The 22,774-nt window shown below is 34.8% G+C and overlaps 1 long non-coding RNA gene across 4 annotated transcripts in view; it reads left to right on the forward strand.

Moving 5' to 3' along the window:
* Nucleotides 1–22,774, forward strand: part of LOC110261625 (uncharacterized) — a 128,507-nt gene that overhangs the window by 41,876 nt on the left and 63,857 nt on the right. Inside the window, exon 3 of one of the 4 annotated variants that reach the window (XR_014841144.1) lies at nt 22,504–22,704. The exons of the other annotated variants lie outside the window; for them this stretch is intronic. This is a non-coding gene — a long non-coding RNA (uncharacterized LOC110261625). The remainder of the gene's footprint in view (nt 1–22,503; nt 22,705–22,774) is intronic. 4 annotated transcript variants of the gene reach the window in all.

Raw genomic sequence — 22,774 nt, forward strand, 5'->3', positions numbered from 1 at the left:
TCGACCCCTAGCCTGGGAACCTCCATATGCCGCGGGAGTGGCCCAAAGAGATAGCAAAAAGACCAAAAAAAAAAAAAAATTATGAGTTAGAAGGGTATTTGGCATACTTTTAGCAAGAAAAAAATAGCACTAGATTCAAAAGAAAAACAAAGATTAGGATAACAACAAATACTTACCTAATATGCACTATTGACTGGGTATTGCTGTCATACTTGATATTCCTGACAGGAAAAAAAATCCATTTATTAAACTGTTTTCGTGCTAATTTTACACATGCAATAACCTAGGCACAGGCCACTTAAAGAATTTTATCAGATCGAAAAGTACTTTGTTCTTTGAACCTGATTCATTTCTGCATTTTATCAGATCAAAAAGAACTTTGTGCATAACAGGATGTCTATTTATTTAACCATTTTAAAAGCAACCTCTACAGATTCAAAGATAGTTATTTTACTTTCTTTGCCAATGCTGATTTTTGTTTTTAATTTCACTGAGACATTCTCTCCCTTAAATTTTACCTCTGCCTCTGTAGCTGCTTTTTCTCAGAATCCTTCGCTTCTGTTTTTGTGACTGTATCTGAAGGTCTGGGTTTTGTTAGGACTTTTTCCTTGGGCAACTTCTCTTTTCACAGTGTCCCTGGGGAGCCTCCTCATGCCAGATTCTGGTGATCATGATATTACAAAACATACTTCTTCCATCCACATGGATTTCCTTAACTTCAGACCTACATACACAATTGCCTGATGAACAGGAACCTCAGATTTTGATTGACCCCTTGTGAACTCATTATCTTTCTCTTTCTTGTTCCTTGTCAATCCCCATGTTAGTGATCAGCAACCCCATGTGTGAAGTTCCACCAAAGGTCACAAATGTGGGCACCATTCTAGACTTACCTCCTTCTTTCACTCATCCACCAATCCAGTATTTATTACATTTTACATTTTCAAATTTATTTATAATCCCCATTGGTCTGTGCTGCGTTTCAGTCTTGTTTCCATTCAAATTACTCCCCAAGTTTCCTTACTGAAATCCCTTTAAGTGCGACTACCTTAAACCCACCCCTTTATCAGGTCAGAAACCCACAAAATCTTTTAAAAATGCAAACATACTGTATTCAAACTTGTGCTTAAAATTCTTTAATGAATTCTTGCACTATTCAGGTGAGCATTTAAAATCTTGAGTATATAAAAGACGAGTCTCTTGTTGTTTCTTTAAACTTTATACTTCAGTCAAGTATGAAGTCCTTTATACTTCAAGGAGACTGTAACCTCCATTTCCTGTCAAGCTCCCCTTTTCAAGTTCATTAAGGTGTACTAGACTATCAGGAAAGATTTCTCAGATATGCCTAATGGTATTTAGAAGGCAATATGGTATCTGTCTCATATAGGGGAATTTGTGTATGATATTTCACTTACTGGAAACATGGCAACTGTATTTTTACTTAGCTGTTTTCTCCAATAGACTTGACAATATTAACACCTTTAAAATGGTGAAAAGGGGGAGTTCCTGTTGTAACTCTGCAGGTTAAGAATCCGACAGGTCCCTGAGGATGTGGGCTTGATCCCTGGCCTCGCTCAGTGGTTTAAGGATCCAGTGTTGCTGCAAGCTGTGGCGTAGGTTGCAGATGTGGCTCAAATCCTAGGTGGCTGTGGTGTAGACTGGCAGCTGCAGCTCCAATTCAACTGCTGGCCTGTGTACTTCTATATGCTGGGTGTGCCTCCCCCCCAAAGTTATATATATGTCATTGTACATGCAGCAGAATTCTTATGCATGTGATAATGGTCTGTTTATTAATTGTCCAATCATTTATTTATATCCATATGGATTCATGTACATTTATTTATACTTTGTTAGAGTATATCTTGCTCAAATTCTTCCAACTTTGGCCATTGGGAATCTTTCATTTGGCTCTGGTGTACTTTTGACATACTTGCCCTTCGTTTCCCTTAATTGTTCATTTCAGTGTGTGCACAGCAACATCATGTATTGTTAAACTATACTCCTGTGTGAAACAACCTAATCAAGTAGAGTGTGGGGTTAAAGTAGGTTCCTTTGCCTTTGGTTTCAGAGACTTCATTCAGAAGTTACTTGGGGAGTTCCCTGGTGGCACAGTGGGTTAAAGATCCTGCATTGTCACTGCAGTAGCTTGGGTTGCTGCTGTGGTACAGGTTTGATTCCTGACCCAGGAATATCCACTTTTCACAGGCACTGCTGGAAAAAAAAAAAAAAAGTACCTGGGTGATAAACATTTTTGTTCCCCCTCAGTGAAGTTGTTCTTGTTCACACATACAGTTAAAATATTTGTTGTCAGAATTTTCTATCAACCTGGAGTTTCTTTGATGGCATCCCATTTTTTTTCCTATATCCTGTAAGATTCACTCTTTCTGCAGTGGGTTTTGACAAATGTGTAGTGTCATGTATTCACCATTACAATATCAGACAAAATGGGTCCATTCCCCTAAAATCTCCTGTATGATGTATTCAAACTTCCCCTCCAATAAATGCTGGAAACTGTTGCTCTGTTCACTTTCTCCATAGTTTTGCCTTTTCCAAAATAACATAAATTGAATCATCAGTACGTAACTTTTTCTGACCAACTTCTTTCACTTAGCAATATATGTTTAAGGTGCAATCATATTTTCACTGCTTTATAGCTCATTTATCTCATAATAGCATGCCACTCTTGACAATTTCTATCTCAATTAGTATGTTTAAGACTATTGACATTTTTGTGATTATTTAGATTGATACCTTCCAAGTGTGTAACAGTTTCCTATTTGCTCTCCTTCTTCTTTCCCCTCTTTTTATCCTGATTTTAATTGACTATTTTATAGAATTCCACTGTATCTTCAGTTCATCAATTAAACAGTTAAAAAATTTTGTGTGGTTTCCCCCCTGGAGTTTACAAAATAGATTCAACCTGTTTACCTTCAAATAACATTCTACTGCTTCACATGTGGTGCAGATAATTTACAAAATAAAATTCCCAAGTGCATCTCCTGCCACATGTGACTATAAACTAATTGATTTCAATTACTTATGTTTATAATCATGTAATTCATTGTACCATTTTTGCTTTTACTTTTAGGTAACTGAAGAATATCAAAACTAATATATTTTACTTTCACGTCCTTCCACTTACTTCATTCTGTGCTCAACTTCCTTGCATAGTTTGTGACAAAAAGTCTACTGCGATTATTTCTATATGAGGTATAATTTTAATCTGAATCCTTTTATTTATTTTTTGTTTGTTTTTCTTCACCTTTAATGTGATGTGCCTGGTGTGACTTATTTGGTATTTATCCTGCTTATTGTCCTCTGAGATTTCTCACTCTGTGGCTTGGTGTTTGCCATTCGTTCTTGAAACTTTGGGGTCATTATTGCTTCACATATTTTTCTGCTCCATTCCCTTCTATTCCAGTAATGCAGATTTTTGATATTTTCCTACAGTTCCTATATGCCTTGTTCTTTTTAACTTTTTTCTTTGTGTTTTAGTTTATGATTGGTCTTTGTTTAGTGTTTTCTATAGCCATTGGTGCCAGAGGCTTCAAATGTTCTCCTATATTTTTGTATATCTCCTCTTGATTTTATACTTTATAAGTACTCCTTAGAGTTCTCACAGGTCTTACATCTCTAATCCACTGTTAAACTCTAGGTGATGGTGGTAAAATTCAGGGTGAAGTTGAATATTTCATAAGCTTCTGATTTGTGTCCTAGAACTATAACATGCACAAACATTTCTTCAGTTGTACCATTTTTTTTTTTTTTTTGCCCCTCGTCCTTTCTTCCTCCTGTGACTACAGCTTTTCTAGTCCATTAAAAAAAAAAAATTGACTGTTAAATGACTGCATTCTTCTCATTAGGTGAAATAGAGAAGCTGGAAAGGGCAAGAGAGAGGCATCCTTTTTCTCCAGTCGAATTGGAACTCCAGTAAAGTCATTTTCCTGGTGGTTCAATCTTTTTTATAAAGATGACTCTGGGTGTGTTGTATAATTATCACGTTTCCCCTCATGCTGCCAGAAGTCGAGAGGATCTTTCCTATCTCTTCATTGTAAGAACACGATAGATTCTTGTTGAAGGTAAAGCCAAAAAAGTGTTGGGACTCATCGAAAAGAAGATGTGGTCCCCAGGAATTTCTCACTCACCTGATAGTCCACACACAGTACCCAACAGTTCATCAGTTTCCATGTAAGTATCCTAGCAACTTTGGGCTTAAGTGGCTTCTACTCTAGGTAAGCCAACTTCACTGATGTCTCCCTCTCTGAAGCTGTCTGTCTACACTTCAGTGTGAGTTTGCTCAGCAGTCTCAGTTCTCTGATGGGTCCAAGAATGTCATAATTTTTAGTTTATCCAGCTTCTCTTTCCAGGGTGAGTGATGACTTCCATACTCTTTATATCTCAGATGAAACCATAAGTCCTAACACTGAAAATCTTGGTTTTCAGCAGTCATATACATTTTAAACAACTTAAATGGAAAGGATGTAATCTATTGTACTTACCAAACTATTTGACATTTTTTATCCACTTAGTATTTCTCCAGATTCCAGTCTTCTGTCTGGTATTGCCACCCCTCAACCTTCGGCTTTTTTCAAGATATTTTCACTATCTTTGGATTTAAACAGTCTGATCATGACATATCTAAGTTTGCTTTACCTTTAATTTACCCCTTACCAGTCCTCACTCCGAATTTACAACTTTACCCAGCTGTGGAAAATTTTCAGCCATTTTTCTTCAAATGTTTTTCAAATACTTATTAAGACTTTCTCACTAATCCTTCTTGGGCTTCTTAGACATATTGTCCAAGCATTTCCTAAACCTTTTCATTTTTTCCACTTTTTTGCTTTGTGCCCCTCAGAATGCAGAATTTATATTCATCTGTTTTGAAGTTTCTACCTCTATATTGCTCTTACTGTTTTGTGTTATTTTGACCAAAACTTATGGTTGTCATTGGATGGGATTAGCTTTAGTTTGTGTGCACTCCCATGTCAGAACTGGAATTCCTAATTTGGAGGTCTTGCCATATTTCTTACAATAATTGATAGTAGGAGTAGAAAATGTACATACGGATATAGATTATTTAAACAACACTATCAACCAATTGGCATTACTAGAATAATATACCCAAACCACTACAGAAAACTCATATTTTTCAACTGCATATGGAACTTTCACCCAAGTAGAACATGTTGTGAAGAAAGTCTTGATAAATTTAGATGGATTGAGGAGTTCATGTCATGGTGTGGCAGAAACAAATCCAACTAGGAACCATGAGGTTTCAGGTTCGATCTCTGGCCTTGCTCAGTGGGTTAAGGATCCAGCATTGCCATGAGCTGTGGTGTAGGTCGCAAACATGGCTAGGATCTGGCGTTGCTGTGGCTGTGGCATAGGCCGGTGGCTACGGCTCCAATTCAACCCCTAGCCTGGGAATCTCCATATGCCATGGGTACAGCTCTAAAAAGACAAAAACAAAAAAAAGAAATTTAAATGGATTGAAATCATACCTCACGATCTGATCATAACAGATAAAACTAAGACTCAATTACAAAATAATTAGAAAAAAATGAGAATGTTAAACAACAGCAAGTGAATTGAATTTGTATTCATTTACAAAGCACCCTCTTCCTCAATTCGCTAATTCATTTTTACTGAAAGGAACTTGAGTTACAGAGGTCTCCAATTCCTCCACTCTCCTGGAGTCATTTCCTTTAAAAATCTGTTTTGAAAAAACTCAATCGCCAATACAACACAGAATAAGAGTAGAAGCCAGATTTTGTTTTTAGACTGAGCACACATGAAACTCCTTTGTAAAATGGCTATAAATGTTTCTGAAAGTTCAGTCAACCTCAGCTCTTGTCTTAAGACCACTGATGGTCTTTGGGCCAGCATATTCCTCACTTGCTCTATGAAGCCTTGTTTCATGATACATTTGTTTCAGAATATTGTCCTAGGGAAGCCAGATCTATTGAATGGAAATATTTGGGGATAGTTCAGGTATTTACATTTTTCAAAATTCCCCCAATGCTTCCCATGCACACTTAGGCTAAAAATTTTTTCTAGAGAAATGGTCTAAGCACAGCCAAGGATTAATATTTTTTCATTTAACTATGTACAAAAAGTTGGTTAATATGGCTTCAAGGGCTAGAGGTTACCATTAAAATAATTTAAATATGCATTTATAATTAGCTGAAGAAGAATTAGAAGCTCTTAATATGGTAGGAAAAAAAGCAGGAATTGTGGGAAGTGACCTAAGATCTTACATATAGTTAGTATCTGTGAAGTTGAGTTTGAATGTTGTTTTCCAAGTCTCCTAGCTGATTACATTTTATCTGCTCTGCATTTCAATTAGTTCTTTTTCTAAAATAGTGACAACTTGTGAGAGTATTACAAAGTGTTTAATACTCTCAAAACATTTCCTTCTTTCTCAGTATCTGATCCTAAGCTGTTTTTACCCTACAGGGCTTCTTTCCACTTAGTGGGATTATGTTATTAACACATGACCTGCTGCACTTCTATTTTTGGGAAAGCATCTATTTTTAGTCTTTTTCTACTGGGATATTTCTAAATACTTTATGGTAAAGCTATCACAGAGGAAATTATTCAGAAACAGTTTAGAGATGTGAAACCGTTGCCTAATGCAATCTGAGAGGAGCAAGGGAGAAAAGTGTACCTTAATATGTGCTTGGCATATATTCAGGGAAACCATGCCAAAGAGGCTTAATTTTGTGTGAAACTAGAGCCTTTCTGTGAAAAAGCATTTTATCCACTACCCGTTACAGAAAAAAGGAAGAAGAAAAAATTGGTTTCAGATATTATTAACCTTACCTTTCCTATTGCATTTGAAGTAGTAGAAATGTTACCTTCTCACCACTGAAATAAGTTTGCTGAACTCTTGACTATTTACTTGAATATGCAGAATGTATATTTCATGTTATTGTGATTGGAGGTCAGTTTGCTGCAAATATTACAGGGTTTTGTTAAGCAAAGTCTGCTTAATTCATGCTGTGTTAAATGAAGTAGGTGGCGGTTGTTCAATTTAGCCAATTAGTGACCAGAGTCATTTAGGAAAACACAGAAGGACCAAGAACTCCTCATTAAAATTTATTTATAACTAGGGCAGGGGAGGGTAAGATCATGATAGATCCTACTGCATAAATTCTAAAGATCCAGAATGCTTTATGTGCCATGCTGATATGCTGGTTTGTACAGGGATATAGTGCACTTAAATTAGTGTGTTCTACATTGAAATTAATTTATATGTACATATTTTGGGGGGTTATAAATCCTTGTAGGTGACTTAATTAGTATATCTGGCCAGATGCATTTGTCACTTAATACTTAATATTTAGTGATCATAGAAACTATTTAATCATTGTCTATCTTGTCAGTTATTTAATAAAAATATATGGAATATTTAGTCTTTGTCAAGCTGTGAGATAAAGACTATAAACACACAGTTCCTAACTCCTAAAAAAGCTAATAGTCCAGAGAGTGTAATGCTACAAGAATAGTACAAGAAATTTGTATTTCTTATACTAGGTTTCTATAATGGAAAAAATATAATTAGCATCTCATATCAGAATACATGGCAAAAAAATCACATTTAAATAAAACTGTTTAAGAAGTTGCTAAGTTGAGGATAGACAATATACTTTAGGGAGGAATTCATTCTATTTCTGACATAGCTTTCGCAGATGACTTTAGAATGATGCTCCTCTTTTAGCCTAACTCACTTCTTTTGGGGGATGGGGTTGTAATTTAAGGAGCTGGTGATTTGGCTGAAAGAAAATGGACCTGGGTTGCTCAACTTTTCCCTCTCTTGGGTGATGGTTTCCCAAAGAAAATGGATATGCTTCTCTTCTCCACACTGATGGTTTTGTAGAGTTAAACCATTGCTCCACCATATCTTCAGTGTTCTTATAGCCAGTTGACTCATTTGTGTCTCGATCTTTCCAAACACAGGCAGGGAACAGATAGGGAGATACATTGAGTTCCCATCCAGTTCCAGAAAGACTGTCTCCTATTGTGTCTAACACATCGGGTTTACTTCCTGGTCCCTGCTTCCTCAGTGAGACCAAAAGCTCTCATTCAGCATTTGCATACTAGACCCTGTGTGAGCAGATGCCTTCCTCTCTCATCTCTCAAGAGACTTCATGAATCTGAATTGTATCCAGTCCATGAATGGAATGAGGCAGGGTAACAACCATACTCTGTAGATTTCTTTTCCTCCCTTAAGTGCAGCAGCTGCAGCTGCTTACTCTTACTCATTAGCCTGAATACTAATAGTTGAATCCTTACAAGTCAACACAAATTTGGTATATTTCCTGCCATTGTTTAATTTCTCAAGACTAAAACTTGTAAGAGTTAACAGGAGATGAGCTGTAACTATTTTTGCTCTCATTTTATCTCAGATACAATCCACCTTTTTTCAGCTATTTAATGGGGATATGATTGACATGTGAAAAACTGTATATTTAATGTATGCAACTAGATGGGTTTGGGGCTAAGTATACACCCATGAAGCCATCACCACTATGAAGTTTCCTTTAGAAGTTTCCTCCCACCCCCTTTATTACTTATTACATTATTTTGTGGTAAGAACACTTAATAAAGGTCTACTCTTCTAAAAAATTTCAAGTATAAAATCAAATATTGTTAGTTATAGCCACTGTGTTGTATAGTAGATCTCCAGGGCTTATCTTGCAAACCTGAGGGTTTGTCACCTCCAAATTTAAAACATAGCTATCCTAGGAGTTCCCATTGTGGCTCAGCAGAAACGAATCCGACTAGAATCCATGAGGATGCAAGTTTGATCCCTGGCCTTGCTCAGCAGGTTAAGGATCCAGCTTTGCCAGGAGCTATGGTGTAGGTCACAGACACGGCTCAGATCTGGCATGGCTGTGGCAGAGGCCAGTGGTTCCAGCTCAAATTCTTCCCCTAGCCTGGGAACCGCCATATGCTATGGGTGCAGCCATGAAAAGACAAAAATTAAAAAGATAATTAAAAATAGCTATAATAGTCTGTCTTGAGATAACACAATACCACAGAATGAGTAGCTTATAAACAATAGAAATGTTGTTCTCCAAGTTCTAGAAGATGGAAGCCCAAGATCAGAGGCCAACGTGGTTGGATTAGGGCCTTGTTCCAAGTTATAGGATTCATGTGTGTCCAGATACACGGGAAGGGACTATGGAACCTTATGGGGCCTCCTTTATAAGAATAATCCTATTCATGAGGGCTTCACCCTTACAACCTAAGCAGCTTTCCCCTGACCCCCAAGAAAATGTTCCACTTCCCAATGCCATCACGTTGGTCATAGGATTTTAACATAACAATTTTAAGGGGACAGAAACATTAAGATCAGAACAATTGAATCCACTTTTCAAATTTTCATAAAAATGGTATTTTAAATTAACAATTTGGATGGATTTAAGACCAGAGTAGTGTACTCTTGTCCATGCATTTTTATTGCACCTCTGAGCCTTTTAACTTCAGGACAAACTTTGAGATTATGTGTGATTTAATAGGAAACCAAGCTACAAAGAAGTTAAATCATCTAAATTTGTAGTGGATTCTGCTTCCCCCCCTCCCATAATCTTGTACTAAGTTCCTTGTGTCAGATATCTATGGTGTTTTTTTTTTTAACTCTTACTTGTCATTTGAACTGTGAAAATACAAAATGCAGTAGATGTTCCATATTACCTTTAAAGGTTTTTGCTGTTGACAATAATCTTAGGGACTGATTAATGTTTTAGGCTATAATTCTGGATGGTACAGTTGCAGTTCCATGAACAAAACAGTTATAGAACAACTGTTGCAGTAAAATAATTATTAAAATTATATTAAAATTGTTAGACTATCAATCTGTACTCCAAGTATATTTTATGTTTTTTTATGTTTGGCTCTAGTTGGAGTATAAATACACAGAATACAAAAATTCTAGTAGTCTGAGAAAAAATTGTGTGTTCTCTAACCTAAAGAAGAAAGTGTAAAATAGCAGAAAATGGTAAGATGCACTAAGCAGAGTTGGGCTTGGTTATCACTTGGATGGATGAAAATCGTAAGATGCAATAAGAAAAGAAATCTGAACTATTGGGTAATTGATTTGATAAATATTTAGTAAATATATACTATATGCAAAATTCTGTGCAAGAGATTGGAGTCAAAACGTTGAAAGATAAACAATTTATCTGGAATAGAGATACATCATGTGAGTTTATTTAAAAAAGTAATCTAGCCTAGACCATCAGATTAGAAGATTTCTGTGATTTATCAGTCTGATGTCAGATAAATGTAAAATAGTGTTTTGTTCATTTTATTTCTACAAATTGGGAAATTAACACTTATTAGCAGGAGTACTATTTTTAGACCCAATGTTTCAAAACGGTAAAAATTAAAGCCACTTGTTTGGCACACTGAAGTACATGGAATGATTGGCCAATGGGGACCTGCTGGGGAAGGGAACTCTACCCAATTTTTTGTGATATCTATGTGGGAAAAGAATCTAAAAGACAATGGATGTGTGTGTATATATAGCTGAATCACTTTGTCGTACAGCAGAAATTACCACAGTACTGTAAATCAACTATGCTCCAATAAAACTTTAAAAAAAGCCACTTGTGAAGTCAGCCATACAATGAGACACCAACATCAAATGCTTTCACTGACATATGGAATCTGAAAAAAGGACAGACTGAACTTCTTTGCAGAACAGATGCTGACTCACAGACACTGAAAAATTTAGGGTCTCCGGAAGAGACATTTTGGGGGTTGGGGGGAAGTGCTTGGGCTGTGGGATGGAAATCCTGTGAAATCAGATTGTGATGATCATAACTGCAGATGTGATAAATTCATTTGAGTAATAAAAAAAAAAAAAGCCACTTGTGGGTTTTTCCGTTATAAATCCTTGAATAATGGCACAAACTATACCTGCAACTATATTCATGCTACTTTATTAGGACTAATATATTTATAATGCATAAATATATAAATTTAAAATATTAGATACTAAAAGCATAAAAATTCAACATACCTTCTATAGAATATCCACCCAACTCAGCATCATTCATTTCTCCATCATTCTTAAAAGCTAAGATATTTGAAAATAACCAAATCACTTTGCTGTACAGCAGAAATTGATAGAACATTGTAAATTAACTACAATAAATTTTTAAAAAGAGGCCAGTACTATCAATAACAAAAACAATTAAGTGAAAACTTAAGTTCCTGTCAATATTAAGTTTATATAGAAACCAAAAATTACCAAACATTTTCAAATGAGTGGAATGTTACAACCAAATGAAAATTAAAAATTTAGCAACAAATATGACAAACTAAAGATGTTTTGGTGTCCTACTAAAATCAAAAGTTTGAAGTAATCTTACTAATACAATCAGTTATTTTTCTTTAATTTCAAGTGGTTCTATATGCAATTCAGCCAGATTCTGCATATGCATCCTTAATGTCCTCTTTTTTAAATCAGGAGCTGCATTGCTACTCAAGGGTTATAAACATGGCTGAAAACCTATAGTAAAAAATTTAGTTTCTAGGTGACATTCATTCACCCAAGAAGCATGTGTTGAGCCTGTATAATATTCTGAGAACATTGCATATACAAGAAGGATAAACCAACAAAGAAAGTCATCTATCTCCTATAATTTACACATTTGTCAGGTAATTCTAACATGTCATCTTGCTGTCGGGCATCCATTAATTATTTTTTATTTAGTTTGATATTTTCCTTGTTCCTGCTATGAAACTTATTTTCAAACGAAACTTGATATTTTCATGTTAAGAGACCATAGTTCTTATTTCAGTGTTCTCTTTTAGCTGGTTTGCTTTGCCAGCTATGGGGGGAGAGGGTAAGGAGAGATGCTGCATCATTATTTTCAGGAGGAGGTTGAATTGCCATTTGTTCACCTGGGCTTCACTGACACTTTAAAGGAGGAGGCCCTTTGTTATTCCTGAGTGGGAGTGGGTGTCCTGACTTCCACATGTGTCCATTAGCAATTTGGAGGGTGAGGGTGGTATTATGGCCCAGTAATGATAGAAGTCCTGGCTCTTTATTTGACCTTCACTGACACAAACCAGACAGGTACCTTATTACATCTCTATGAAGTTGGAAGATGGCTCCCCCACTTGGCCTTTGCTGACATGGGGTTTGGTAGAGCCACCAGTGTCTCTTCTGTAGATCATGTCTGAATTTAAGCAGATAGTGTCTAAAACTTAACTGCCTTTAAAGGCACATTGTCCAAAAAACTGGCTCGCTCTTCCTCATTTGGCTAGAGATGGTAGGCTTTTGTCTTTCGGTTTTTTGTCTGTGCACATTGGCATTTCTGGGTTGAATTTCTTCAGCTCTAAATCTGAAATACATGAAATAAAAAGAGTCCAAGGGGAGTTCCCATCATGGGTCATTAGAAAAGAACCTGACTAGCATATATGAGGATGCAGATTCGATCCCTGGCCTTGCTCGGTGGGTTAAGGAAGTGGTGTTGCCGTGAGCCATGGTTTAGGTTGCAGATGCTGCTAGGATCCTGCATTGTTGTGGCTGTGGTGTAGGCTGGAATTGCAGCTCTCATTCCACCCCTAGCCTGGGAACCTCTATGTGCTGCAGGTGCAGCCCTAAAAAAAATGGAGTCTAGGAAACACATCACCATATTGTTCGTTGGTTTTGAATGTCCCCAGCTGGCCAGCTCTCTTCTCTCACCTCTCAAAGTCTTTTGTTTGTTTTAGTTATAATGTATAGACATTTTAGTTTTATTTAGTAGAAGGTATATGGAAACATGTCTGCTCCTCAGAGACACTGAATATTCTCAAAACATTTGAAGAGCCAAAATTTATTTTTTTAACATATCAGCTTGTGTCCTATAAAATATTTTCTAGAAGAAGGAAAGGAGTTAAATAGGAAAAAAAAAATAGTAGCACTTCAACATAATTTTATACTTTTGAAAAATCTTCCACAACACATATATTAGTTTCTGGTACCTGCAAGGTGGGATCAATTTAGCAATTATGAAAGAGGTAAATTTAATTTAACAGCAGAATGAAACATGAGTAATCCCCAACAATTTTCTTCTCTCTAATACATAATTGCCTCACTGCCATAGACACACTTTGATATACATGAAAAACTCCTTCAAATTTATTTTACATGGTCTATCATATTGTATTTGATAATTTTGATGTCAAATTGTTTTACTTTTTATGATTCATTTCAATTGTTGGAACAGCAGATGACACCCAGGGGAAAATTATGATAAATCCAATAAATACAGCAATTGTGACAAAGATAGATGTATTTTTATCCTCCCAAGATTGCTGTGGTTTAAAAAGATGTAATATTTAGAAAACACAGTACTAACATCTCCTAAAACAAATGAAGTTCAGGACATGATAGCTTGATATGAACCCTTTATATACGAATGTGTGATGCTCATTACCATTCCAAGCCCCCCCTCTTCACTTCCACTTGCCACACCTTTGGGCTTATTAGCAATATCATTCATCACTTTTCAGTATCACTGTGTATGTTTTATGTTCTAAAGGTGCTTTAATTCCTCAAAATTTGGAACCTAAATCTTTTATGTGTTCCTCTTGATTACTGACTGTTTTTACACAATATTTAATAGACATCAACCCAAGTCTCTGTAAAACTACTAAATTAGAAATTTGGGTCAAGTTGTTTAACCTCTGGATCTCAGTTACCCTTTCTGTAAAATGAGAAAATCAGAACTGAATCATAGGTGTTTTGTTTTTGTTCTTCTGTTTGCATATGCTAATTTATTCTAAAACTGCTCATTTATAGAGAAAAATCAGTTATTTGGGAAAGATATTTTCAAATTAATATACTTAAGAAAACATAATTTCCGTTACCAGATTTTTTTTATAAATGCTCTTGAAATTGTTTCCTTAATGTGTTTAGATAAATAGTATTATAACTTAGTTTCCCCTACGTCATTCTTGATTATTCCTTTCCTTTCTATATTTTGGAGTAAAATTCTGACTCTTTAAATCTGTCTTTGTTGTTGTTCTGACCTTCTGCACCATGTGTGCTTGACGGCATGGACTTACCCCTTCACCAAAATCACCCACATACTGGTCTTCCCCAGCCTCTTGGAGCAGTGTTTCAGAGCGATCTGAAATGCTGCCTCCAGGGCTAGCATCCTCACTCTGCCCCAGATCATATTTAATTGACTTAGCATATCTGTGTGTTTTTATGAAAAGAGGGAGAGGGTTCAGGGAGAGATAGTTACTAGAGAAACTAAAGATAACAGATAACAGTTCACTTAACTACTTAGTTTTATTAGCTTCTGTAAACAGCAAGTAGAGCAATGAATGGCAGGATCTGCTCCAAACATGAAGGAAGCAGGGTTGTGCAACATGAATAGATAGGGGAAAAAAAATAACACTTTATCCTCATTTATTCATCTGTCTCATAGTCAAAATTCTAGCAAGTGGTTTACATTTAAAGGGTAAACCAAATAAGGGTAGAAGCATATAATATAGCCAATCTTTTTCAGATTTGAGCTACTGGACTGAGACTCTTCTCTGGCCGAGCTCTCAGGAGAGCATATGCTCCTGTGTGCATATTTTCAAAAAACGTATTTTCTCATTGAGTAGAAAAATAATTTGATAAGTTAGGTATTTGACCATTCTTAACACACAGTGGGCATATAGTGAAGACTCTGAATGAATGGATGAGTACCCAATTTCTAATAGCTTGGCCAGACCTCATGTTTTATTATATATAATGAAAATAAATTCATGCTAAAAAGGGAAACTTTTCCGAGCTTAAGCCCACAGTCATTTCAGAGTACATTAAAGTTGAAGCTGATGGCTTCTCAAATTAGCCACCATTGAAGTGTGGTCAGAGTGCATGTTAGAAAGAACATAGAAAAAAATCCCTATTTTTATTCCAGGAAGCTTTGCACCTCACATTGATATTCTGGAAAAATGACTTTCTAGATCAAGAATAGTGAGATTTTTAATGTACAATCATTCATATCCCCTAATATAAACACCTAGTAAAAGTCATGGTTGTCAAATTAATGTGTCCAAGGTAAATTAGTCAGTGTAAAGGACCAAAGCTGGGGCTGAGTTCTCTCTGCTTTTGGTGAGAATCATTGTACTAATAGGCATGTGTTGATTATAGAAAACAGGGAAGGACGCCAACAATAGCACATCAAACACTGATATTCAATCTCAATACATACACAATTAAGATAAAATCTTATGGAACATACAAAATGCCATTATGACTGAGTTTCACGTGATTGCTGGATATAAGATCAATATTAAATGCAAGTATATAAGCAATGAAGAATAAAAGATTAAGAACCATTTTCATTAGCATTAAAAGTATAAAATACTTAAAACTAAATCTGAAAAAAGTGTGCAATACCTATATGCTGAATAGTATAAAACATTGCTGAAACTAAAGAGTGGCTAAATAAGTAAAGAGATACACTTCATTCACTTTATATTTCACTTATAAGTTAGAACACAACAGTGTTAAGATGTTGATTCTCCTCAATTTCATCTACAAATTAAAGGCAGCCAAAGTCAAAATCCCAGCAGGCTTTATTAGCTTGACAGCTAGTTTAAAGCTCATATGGGAGTTCCCTGGTGGTCTGGCGGTTAAGGATTCAGCATTCTGCAATGGAGCAGCTAAAATAAATGAAATAAAGCTCATATGGAAATGCAAAAGACCTAAAATAGATTAACTTTGAACAAGACCAAAGTAGGAGATTAACAGGACCTGATTTCAAATACTGATGCTGCTCAGGCCTGGACGATGGCAAGGATATTGCACAATGCAAACAAAATTTCTTATTGTAATGAGCAAAGAAATTTTAAGTTGTTTCATTTACCTGTCTTGATGCAAGTGAGGATTAAGCCATCTTGAAGTTTCAGTTTCAAAGACATTTTTAAAAATGTTATTGGCATGTATATGACTTAGAATGTTGTTAGTTTCAGGTGTACAACAAAGTGACTCAGTTATACATAAACATATATCCATTTCTAGATTCTTTCACATATAGGTGATTATAGAATATTGAGTAGAGTTCCCTGTGCTATGTATTAGGTCATTGTCAGTTATCTATTTTATATATAGTAGTGTATATAGGTTAATCCCAAGCTCCTAATTTATCCCTCCCTCCCTTGCACCCTATTTCCTCTTTGGTAACCATAAGTTTGATTTTGAAATCTGTAAGTCTATTTCTGTATTTAAATACAATGAAGTATTACTCAGTGGTAAAAAAGAATGCAGTAAGGCCATTTGCAGCAGCTTGGATGAACCTAGAGATTATCATACTAACTAAAGTAAAACAGAGAAAGATAAAATTATGATATCATTTATATGTGGAATCTAAAAAAAATGATACAAAAGAAATTTAAAAAAATAAGGGGCATTTTTTTCCCCTCAGTTTTCTGTTTCTATTCCTTCTCTCTTGTTTTCATTAACCTAAGGTTATACATTTCAGAGTATAAAGCATAGATCTTAAGGATAAATTTTCAGCTTTGACAAATGTATTTACTTATTGAAATCAACTACAAAATATTAAGACAGAATATTTTATCACTCTAAATATTTCCTCTAAATTTGTTCTTTTTTAAGATTTTTGGGGGTGTATAGATTATTTTACATTACCATATGTTTTAGAGTAAAATTGCCAGTCTCTACCAAAGCAAACAAAAAAATCTGGGAATGTGTACAGATCGCACTGAAATTATAGATCAAGTTAAAGACAGATGACAGCCTAATATAGTCAAATCCCTGAGTATGACATATATCTATGTTTATTTAAATGACTTGCAAACTTTTCTATGAAAGGTAAGATTAAATATTTAGGCTTTGTGGGACACACATCATCTCTGTCACCTAGATGTGTGTTCACATCTATATGACAAAGACTGTACATGTATCTTAAAAAATTTTTAACATGTTAGCTTTTGGACCATACATAACCAGGCAGTGGGCCAGATTGATCTGCAAGCTATACTTTGTCAATTCCTGATTTACATCTTTTTTTTTTTTTTTTTTTTTTTTTGTCTTTTTGCTATTTCTTGGGCCGCTCCCGCGGCATATGGAGATTCCCAGGCTAGGGGTCGAATCGGAGCTGTAGCCACCGGCCTACAACAGAGCCACAGCAACTCGGGATCTGAGCTGCGTCTGCAACCTACACCACAGCTCACGGCAATGCCGGATCCTTAACCCACTGAGCAAGGGCAGGGACCAAACCCGCAACCTCATGGTTCCTAGTCGGATTCGTTAACCACTGTGCCACGACGGGAACTCCTAGATCATTTTAAATTACACTTTACAATATTTTTACCTTTTAGGGAAAAACGACTTGTATATAACCGGCAAGTTTGCAATTTCGACATTAGTACAAAAGGTATTGTTTTGTGCTTAATTTTTAAAAGTTTTTGTTGCTAGTAAATAATTACTATATTGATCATGTGTCCCCATGCCTCGCTAAGTCACTTATTTATAGTAAATTTTCATGAGTTTCCTTGGTTTATCTGTATACAAAATTAAGTTTTCTGTGAATAATGGCAATTTTAATTCTACCTTTGTGCCTTTTCTTACTGAATTGAACACCATTGTTATAATAGCTACAGTTTTTTCTTTTCATAGATGATATTTATCAGATTGAAGATGATTGGCTCTTAAGTTTATAGAGTTTTTATCATAAATGTGTATTGATTTTGTTAAAGGCTTTTGAGAGTGTAATCAGGTGAGCATGTGATCTTTATTCTGTTAGTGGTGAATTATGTAGACAGGTGATTTGTATCACTGATAAGACTCATTTGGGTCTTGATTTAAAAAGAGATGGGTTTGGCATCTAAGTTCAGTTTTTAGTTGATATCAAAAAAATGAGTTAACAAGTAGTTCTTAACTGCCTTTGATTTCTGAAAGAGTATACTTTTTTAATGTAAATGTGAAGTGTGATTAATCATTGGCAGCATCTTGGTCTTAGATTTTGTAAGAGCTGTGGTTACAAAGTATATTTTTAAACATATATGGGAAACCAGCCTGATTTACATTTTGTTCTTATTTTCCAAGTGGTGTTTTTACAAAAAGCTTGTCAGCTTGGTTTGTCTTGTCATTAGCATGAAGTTGTTCCTGGTATTTCCTTATTAAGATTTCTCAAAAATCTCTGGTGATTTCCTCTGTAACTCCTGATAGCTGTAATTTATGTTATCCTTATTTTCTTGAATTAGGGGTTAATCAATTTCATTAATCATTTAAAAGGATCAACTTTTAGATTTGCTAGTGTTAGCACTATTGTATCTTTTTAAATGTTATTGTTTCTGCTATTTTTATTTCTGTATACTCTGGGTTTAATATAACATACATTTTCTTTAAATATTTAAAGTGGAATAATTTTAAAGAAGAATATTTTAAAGAATATAATTTTAGATATGCTTTAAATTTGTTATCAAAGCTATAAATACTGCTGTATGCACTGTTTTAATGCATCTCAAACATTTAAGTGCCATGTTTTCATGAACATTCAGTTGGAAATGTTTCCATTTTTCTTATCTACTTGAATGACTCAGTTATTTTTAGGTTATTTTGCTTAATTTTTTAAATATAGGGTGATTTCCTAAATATTTTGCCAATTTTTTTCAAAAAAATTTAAAATTGAAGTATAGTTGATTTATGATGGTAACTGGTTTTAGGTATATACCATAGGGATTTGATATTTTTATTGATAATACACCATTCAAAGTTACTATAAAATAATTTTTAATTGATGTCTGAAATATATCCATACTTTGAACTTTATTCAGATATTTTTATGACTTTGAAGGAAATGGTTCATATACACTTAAGAAAATATGTATACTCAGCAGCTACTGAGTATGGTCTTCTAAACATGCTAATTTAGTTGATAGCCTTTTCAGTGTCCTATGTTTATTTTACTATTAGTTACTTTAAGTATTAAATACACAAAACTAGATGACTTATCACTTAAATCTACCAACTTTTGTTCCATTAACTACAAACTCTTGACATTTACATATAGAATTGTCATGTCGTTTTGAAAAATTAATCCCTTTCTATTTTGAAATGTATTTTTACCAATTAATACTCCTTCTCTTGAAATCCACTTTGCATGTTAAGCCACACCTACTTTATTGATGATTAGTGTTTGCATGTTATTTCCTTTACATTTTTTTCATGCATTTATGTGGTGTTTAGTATGTGTAAACATTATATCATTGTTTCTTTTCGTCTAACTTGACAATTTCTACTTTAAAATTAAGGGTTTAATTTACATTTAATTATTATGATATTGGTTGTGTTTTTGTTTCTTTGAACTTTACATTGATCAATTATTTTTAGTTTTCTACTCTATTGGCTCCTTAGATATGTCTCATTATTTTGTAATAAATTATCAATGAATTACATTGTTAGGGAAAACTTATAATAATAATTATTATTATTATTTTGCTTTTTAGGGCCAGACCTACTGCATATGGAAGTTCCCAGGCTAGGGGTCCAATCGGAGCTGTAGCTGCCAGCCTACACCACAGCCACAACAATGCAGCATCTAAACCAAGTTCAAGACCTACACCACAGTTCACAGCAATGCTGGACATTAACCCACTAAGCGAGGTTAGGTATTGAACCTGCATCCTCATAGATACTAGTTGAGTTCGATAACCACTGAGCCATAATGGGAACTCCAAAGCAATTTTTTTAGACTCTGCCTTCAGTGTGGAACACCTACAGTGGTAAAATTCCATTTATCAACTCCATCAGGGTTTGTTGGTATTGTTAAATATTTCATTTTAAAATTATTATTCCTCCTGGACATTGTTTTTACTATATACAATTGTCATTTGAATAAATGTGTTATAAGAAATCATAAAATTTACTGAGTTTGCAAAAACATTTACTATTACTGAAGCACTTTGTTGTTTAATGCACAACAGCGTGTCTTTTTGGTTTCAGTTCTTTTCATCCTGACCTTCTTTTAGCAGTTCTGGTAGTGTGGATCTACTGGCAATGAATAATTTTAGCTTTCATTTATCTGAAGATATCCTTTTTTGGTCTTGTTTTTAAATGTTATATTGCTGGATATAAGATTTTAGATTTACTGTTATTTTCCTTCTCTGTTTTAGAGATAACTACCCCCACACCTTCGATTTTCATGAAGTTTGTCAGCTCTGATTTCATTTAAATATACAAGTCATTTTTTCAAAGCTGTGTAATTGCCCCATCTTTTTTCATTTGATCTTTTGGAATTCCAGTCATCCAGATATGAGATGATGTAATATAGTCCCACAGTCAGTCATGTTAATACTGCATTTAAAAAAATCTTTTCTGGGCATGCCCGTTGGGTTAACCCAGCAGGTTAAGAATATGACTAGTATCCATGAGAATTCAGGCTTAATCCCTTGCCTTGCTCAGGGGGTTAAGGATGTGGCATTGCTATGGGTGAGATGTAGGCCAGCAGCTTCAGCTCTGATTTGACCCCTAGCCTGGGAATTTCCACATGCTGAGGTATGGCCATAAAAAAAACTTGTCTATGGTTTAGTTTTTAAAATTAACCTGTCCTCAAGTTGTCACTGATGTTTCTTTTTCTGTAGCATCCAATCTCAATCCGATTTGATGGATTTTTAAATTTGGCATTTTAAATTGTTCTGTAATTTCACTTTTTAAGTTTTCTACTGTATCCAAAAATGCCTTTCATTTTCCATCATTATGTATTCATATCCTCTAAATCATATATTTATAATTAAAGATTTTTTCAAAAATTTTATTATATATATCATTGATGGATATTGTTCTCTTTACCTTTTTTTCCTTGATTTTTTTTTCAGTCAAGATTTTCTACTCTACACATTGCAAAAGTTGATTTTATGTTTTGAACTCTCTAAAAGAACAGAGGAGATACTTATTAACAGCTTTATTGAGATTTATTGTCCATGTGGAGGACTCTTCCACACAGCCCTCTTTTGGGAAAGTAGGGATATTGCTGAGTTTTTTGTGTTGCAGAAGCAGAGAATGAAAGCAGGTAAACTTTTAATATAACAGAAAAATTTGGGGGTTGAGAAAATCACTGGAAATCTGAGTGAGTTTATCATTCAACATTTCTTCTTTCCCCTTACATCAGGCTTATTTCTAACCTCATTCTTTTTTTGCACTGGAAATAAGAATGAAAATGTATTTTTTTCTCTCTGCCACTGCTTCCTGACATCTAGTCATTTCCAAATTTGATCCCAAATTGACAGATTTCTCAACTCTAAAGAACAATGAACCCACAAAATATTTTATATTTTTTGTTTCAGTTGTTGGAATAGAGAAACACATTGCTATAATTCCCCTGTAATAGCACTTTAGGTTCAAACTGAGGGGTTGTATGCATCCTACACTAGAAAAGATTAGAGAGTAATGGGAGCCTAGTGAATTTCACTTCCAGTAGAAATAGTAATTATAGCCAGTGAGAACTTGAACGTAAGTCATTAATTACTCTACAGTAGATGATCCCAGGTCTCAGAAAGTGAACAAGGATCACTGCCCTTGGAATTTGCAATTGTTTATGGAGTGTGACCCTTCCATCACCCATTTCCTTAGTTGAGACACACATACAAATAGATTCTGTTTCAGAGGGATCTCACAGGGCAGAGATTATGAATATTCTTTGTACCAGAATATGATATATGAAGATTGAAATATATGGGAAGATAATGAATAGAGTGTCAGAGTTTTGTAATGCAGATAACAGGATCTGAATAAGTCACTTAAACAAGCAGGAAGGGCAGAAGCCAATTCAAATAGCCAAAATACAAAGTCAACTTTGGAAAAGTCCCAAGTAAAGAGCAACAGAATGACACCTCAGATAGGTAAATGGAAAGGCAATTTTGGATGTATGTGTAAAACAGTCTACTGGCTCTGGTAAGATTTGTTTGCATTATTTTGTATGATGCATTGCCAAGCTAGCTCTGATGAAAGAACTAGACAAGGGACAGGGTGTGCAGAAATGAGTTGACACTGCAACAAATAGCATTAAAGTACTTCCTTGTTATATTTGCTGGAAAAATTTGTTGCACATAATTAAATTATACTAGGCCATCATGAATTTATTCCAAAAATATATGTAGTGCCAAGATTTGATTAAGGACATTAGGTGTGAATCTAAGCTGAAAGCATTTAAAAGCATGAACATTTTTCCATGCTTTTGTTCTTGGACTTACAGAAAAATTGAAAATCTGAAAACGGGAGAGGACCAAAAACAAAAGGGTTTGTTCTTTTCTGTAGGATGCCTTTCCTAATACTTACATCCCTGGGCACCACATAGTTTATTAACAGATCTAAGAGAAATAGAAAGAGTATATATTTATTTCAGAGCCTTCAGAAATGAAACCAAGGTATCATTGAGGCAAACAAGTTAGTGTGTTATGTGTATGTTTTTTGTTTGCCTGTTTCTCTGTTCCCTAATTGTTTGCCTTTCTTTGGTTTTATTTCTTTTCTCTTGATTTTTCAAGTGAAATTTGAGACAGGAACCAAATATGTGAAGAGAGAAGTATACATACATCAAACAATGCAGAGGTGGAGCTGTGAGCATAACGTACACTGTTTTCATGCACCCACAGCATGATGCTTTCAAAGGTATTTCACTGGGCTCTTTGGAACACATCTGAGAATGATTACATCAGAGGATTGTCATAACACTAATCCAAGTTGAGGTGGGTAGACGACTAAAAATAAAGCATGTTCTTGAAATCAGATACAAAATCAGCACAAGAAAAATAAACA

The sequence above is a fragment of the Sus scrofa genome, chromosome 1 (genome assembly GCF_054392235.1).
Source record: "Sus scrofa isolate SSC_HxYL_T2T_F1_AM1 chromosome 1, Sscrofa_HxYL_maternal_Yorkshire_Landrace_v2.0, whole genome shotgun sequence".
Classification (NCBI taxonomy): Eukaryota; Metazoa; Chordata; class Mammalia; order Artiodactyla; family Suidae; genus Sus; species Sus scrofa.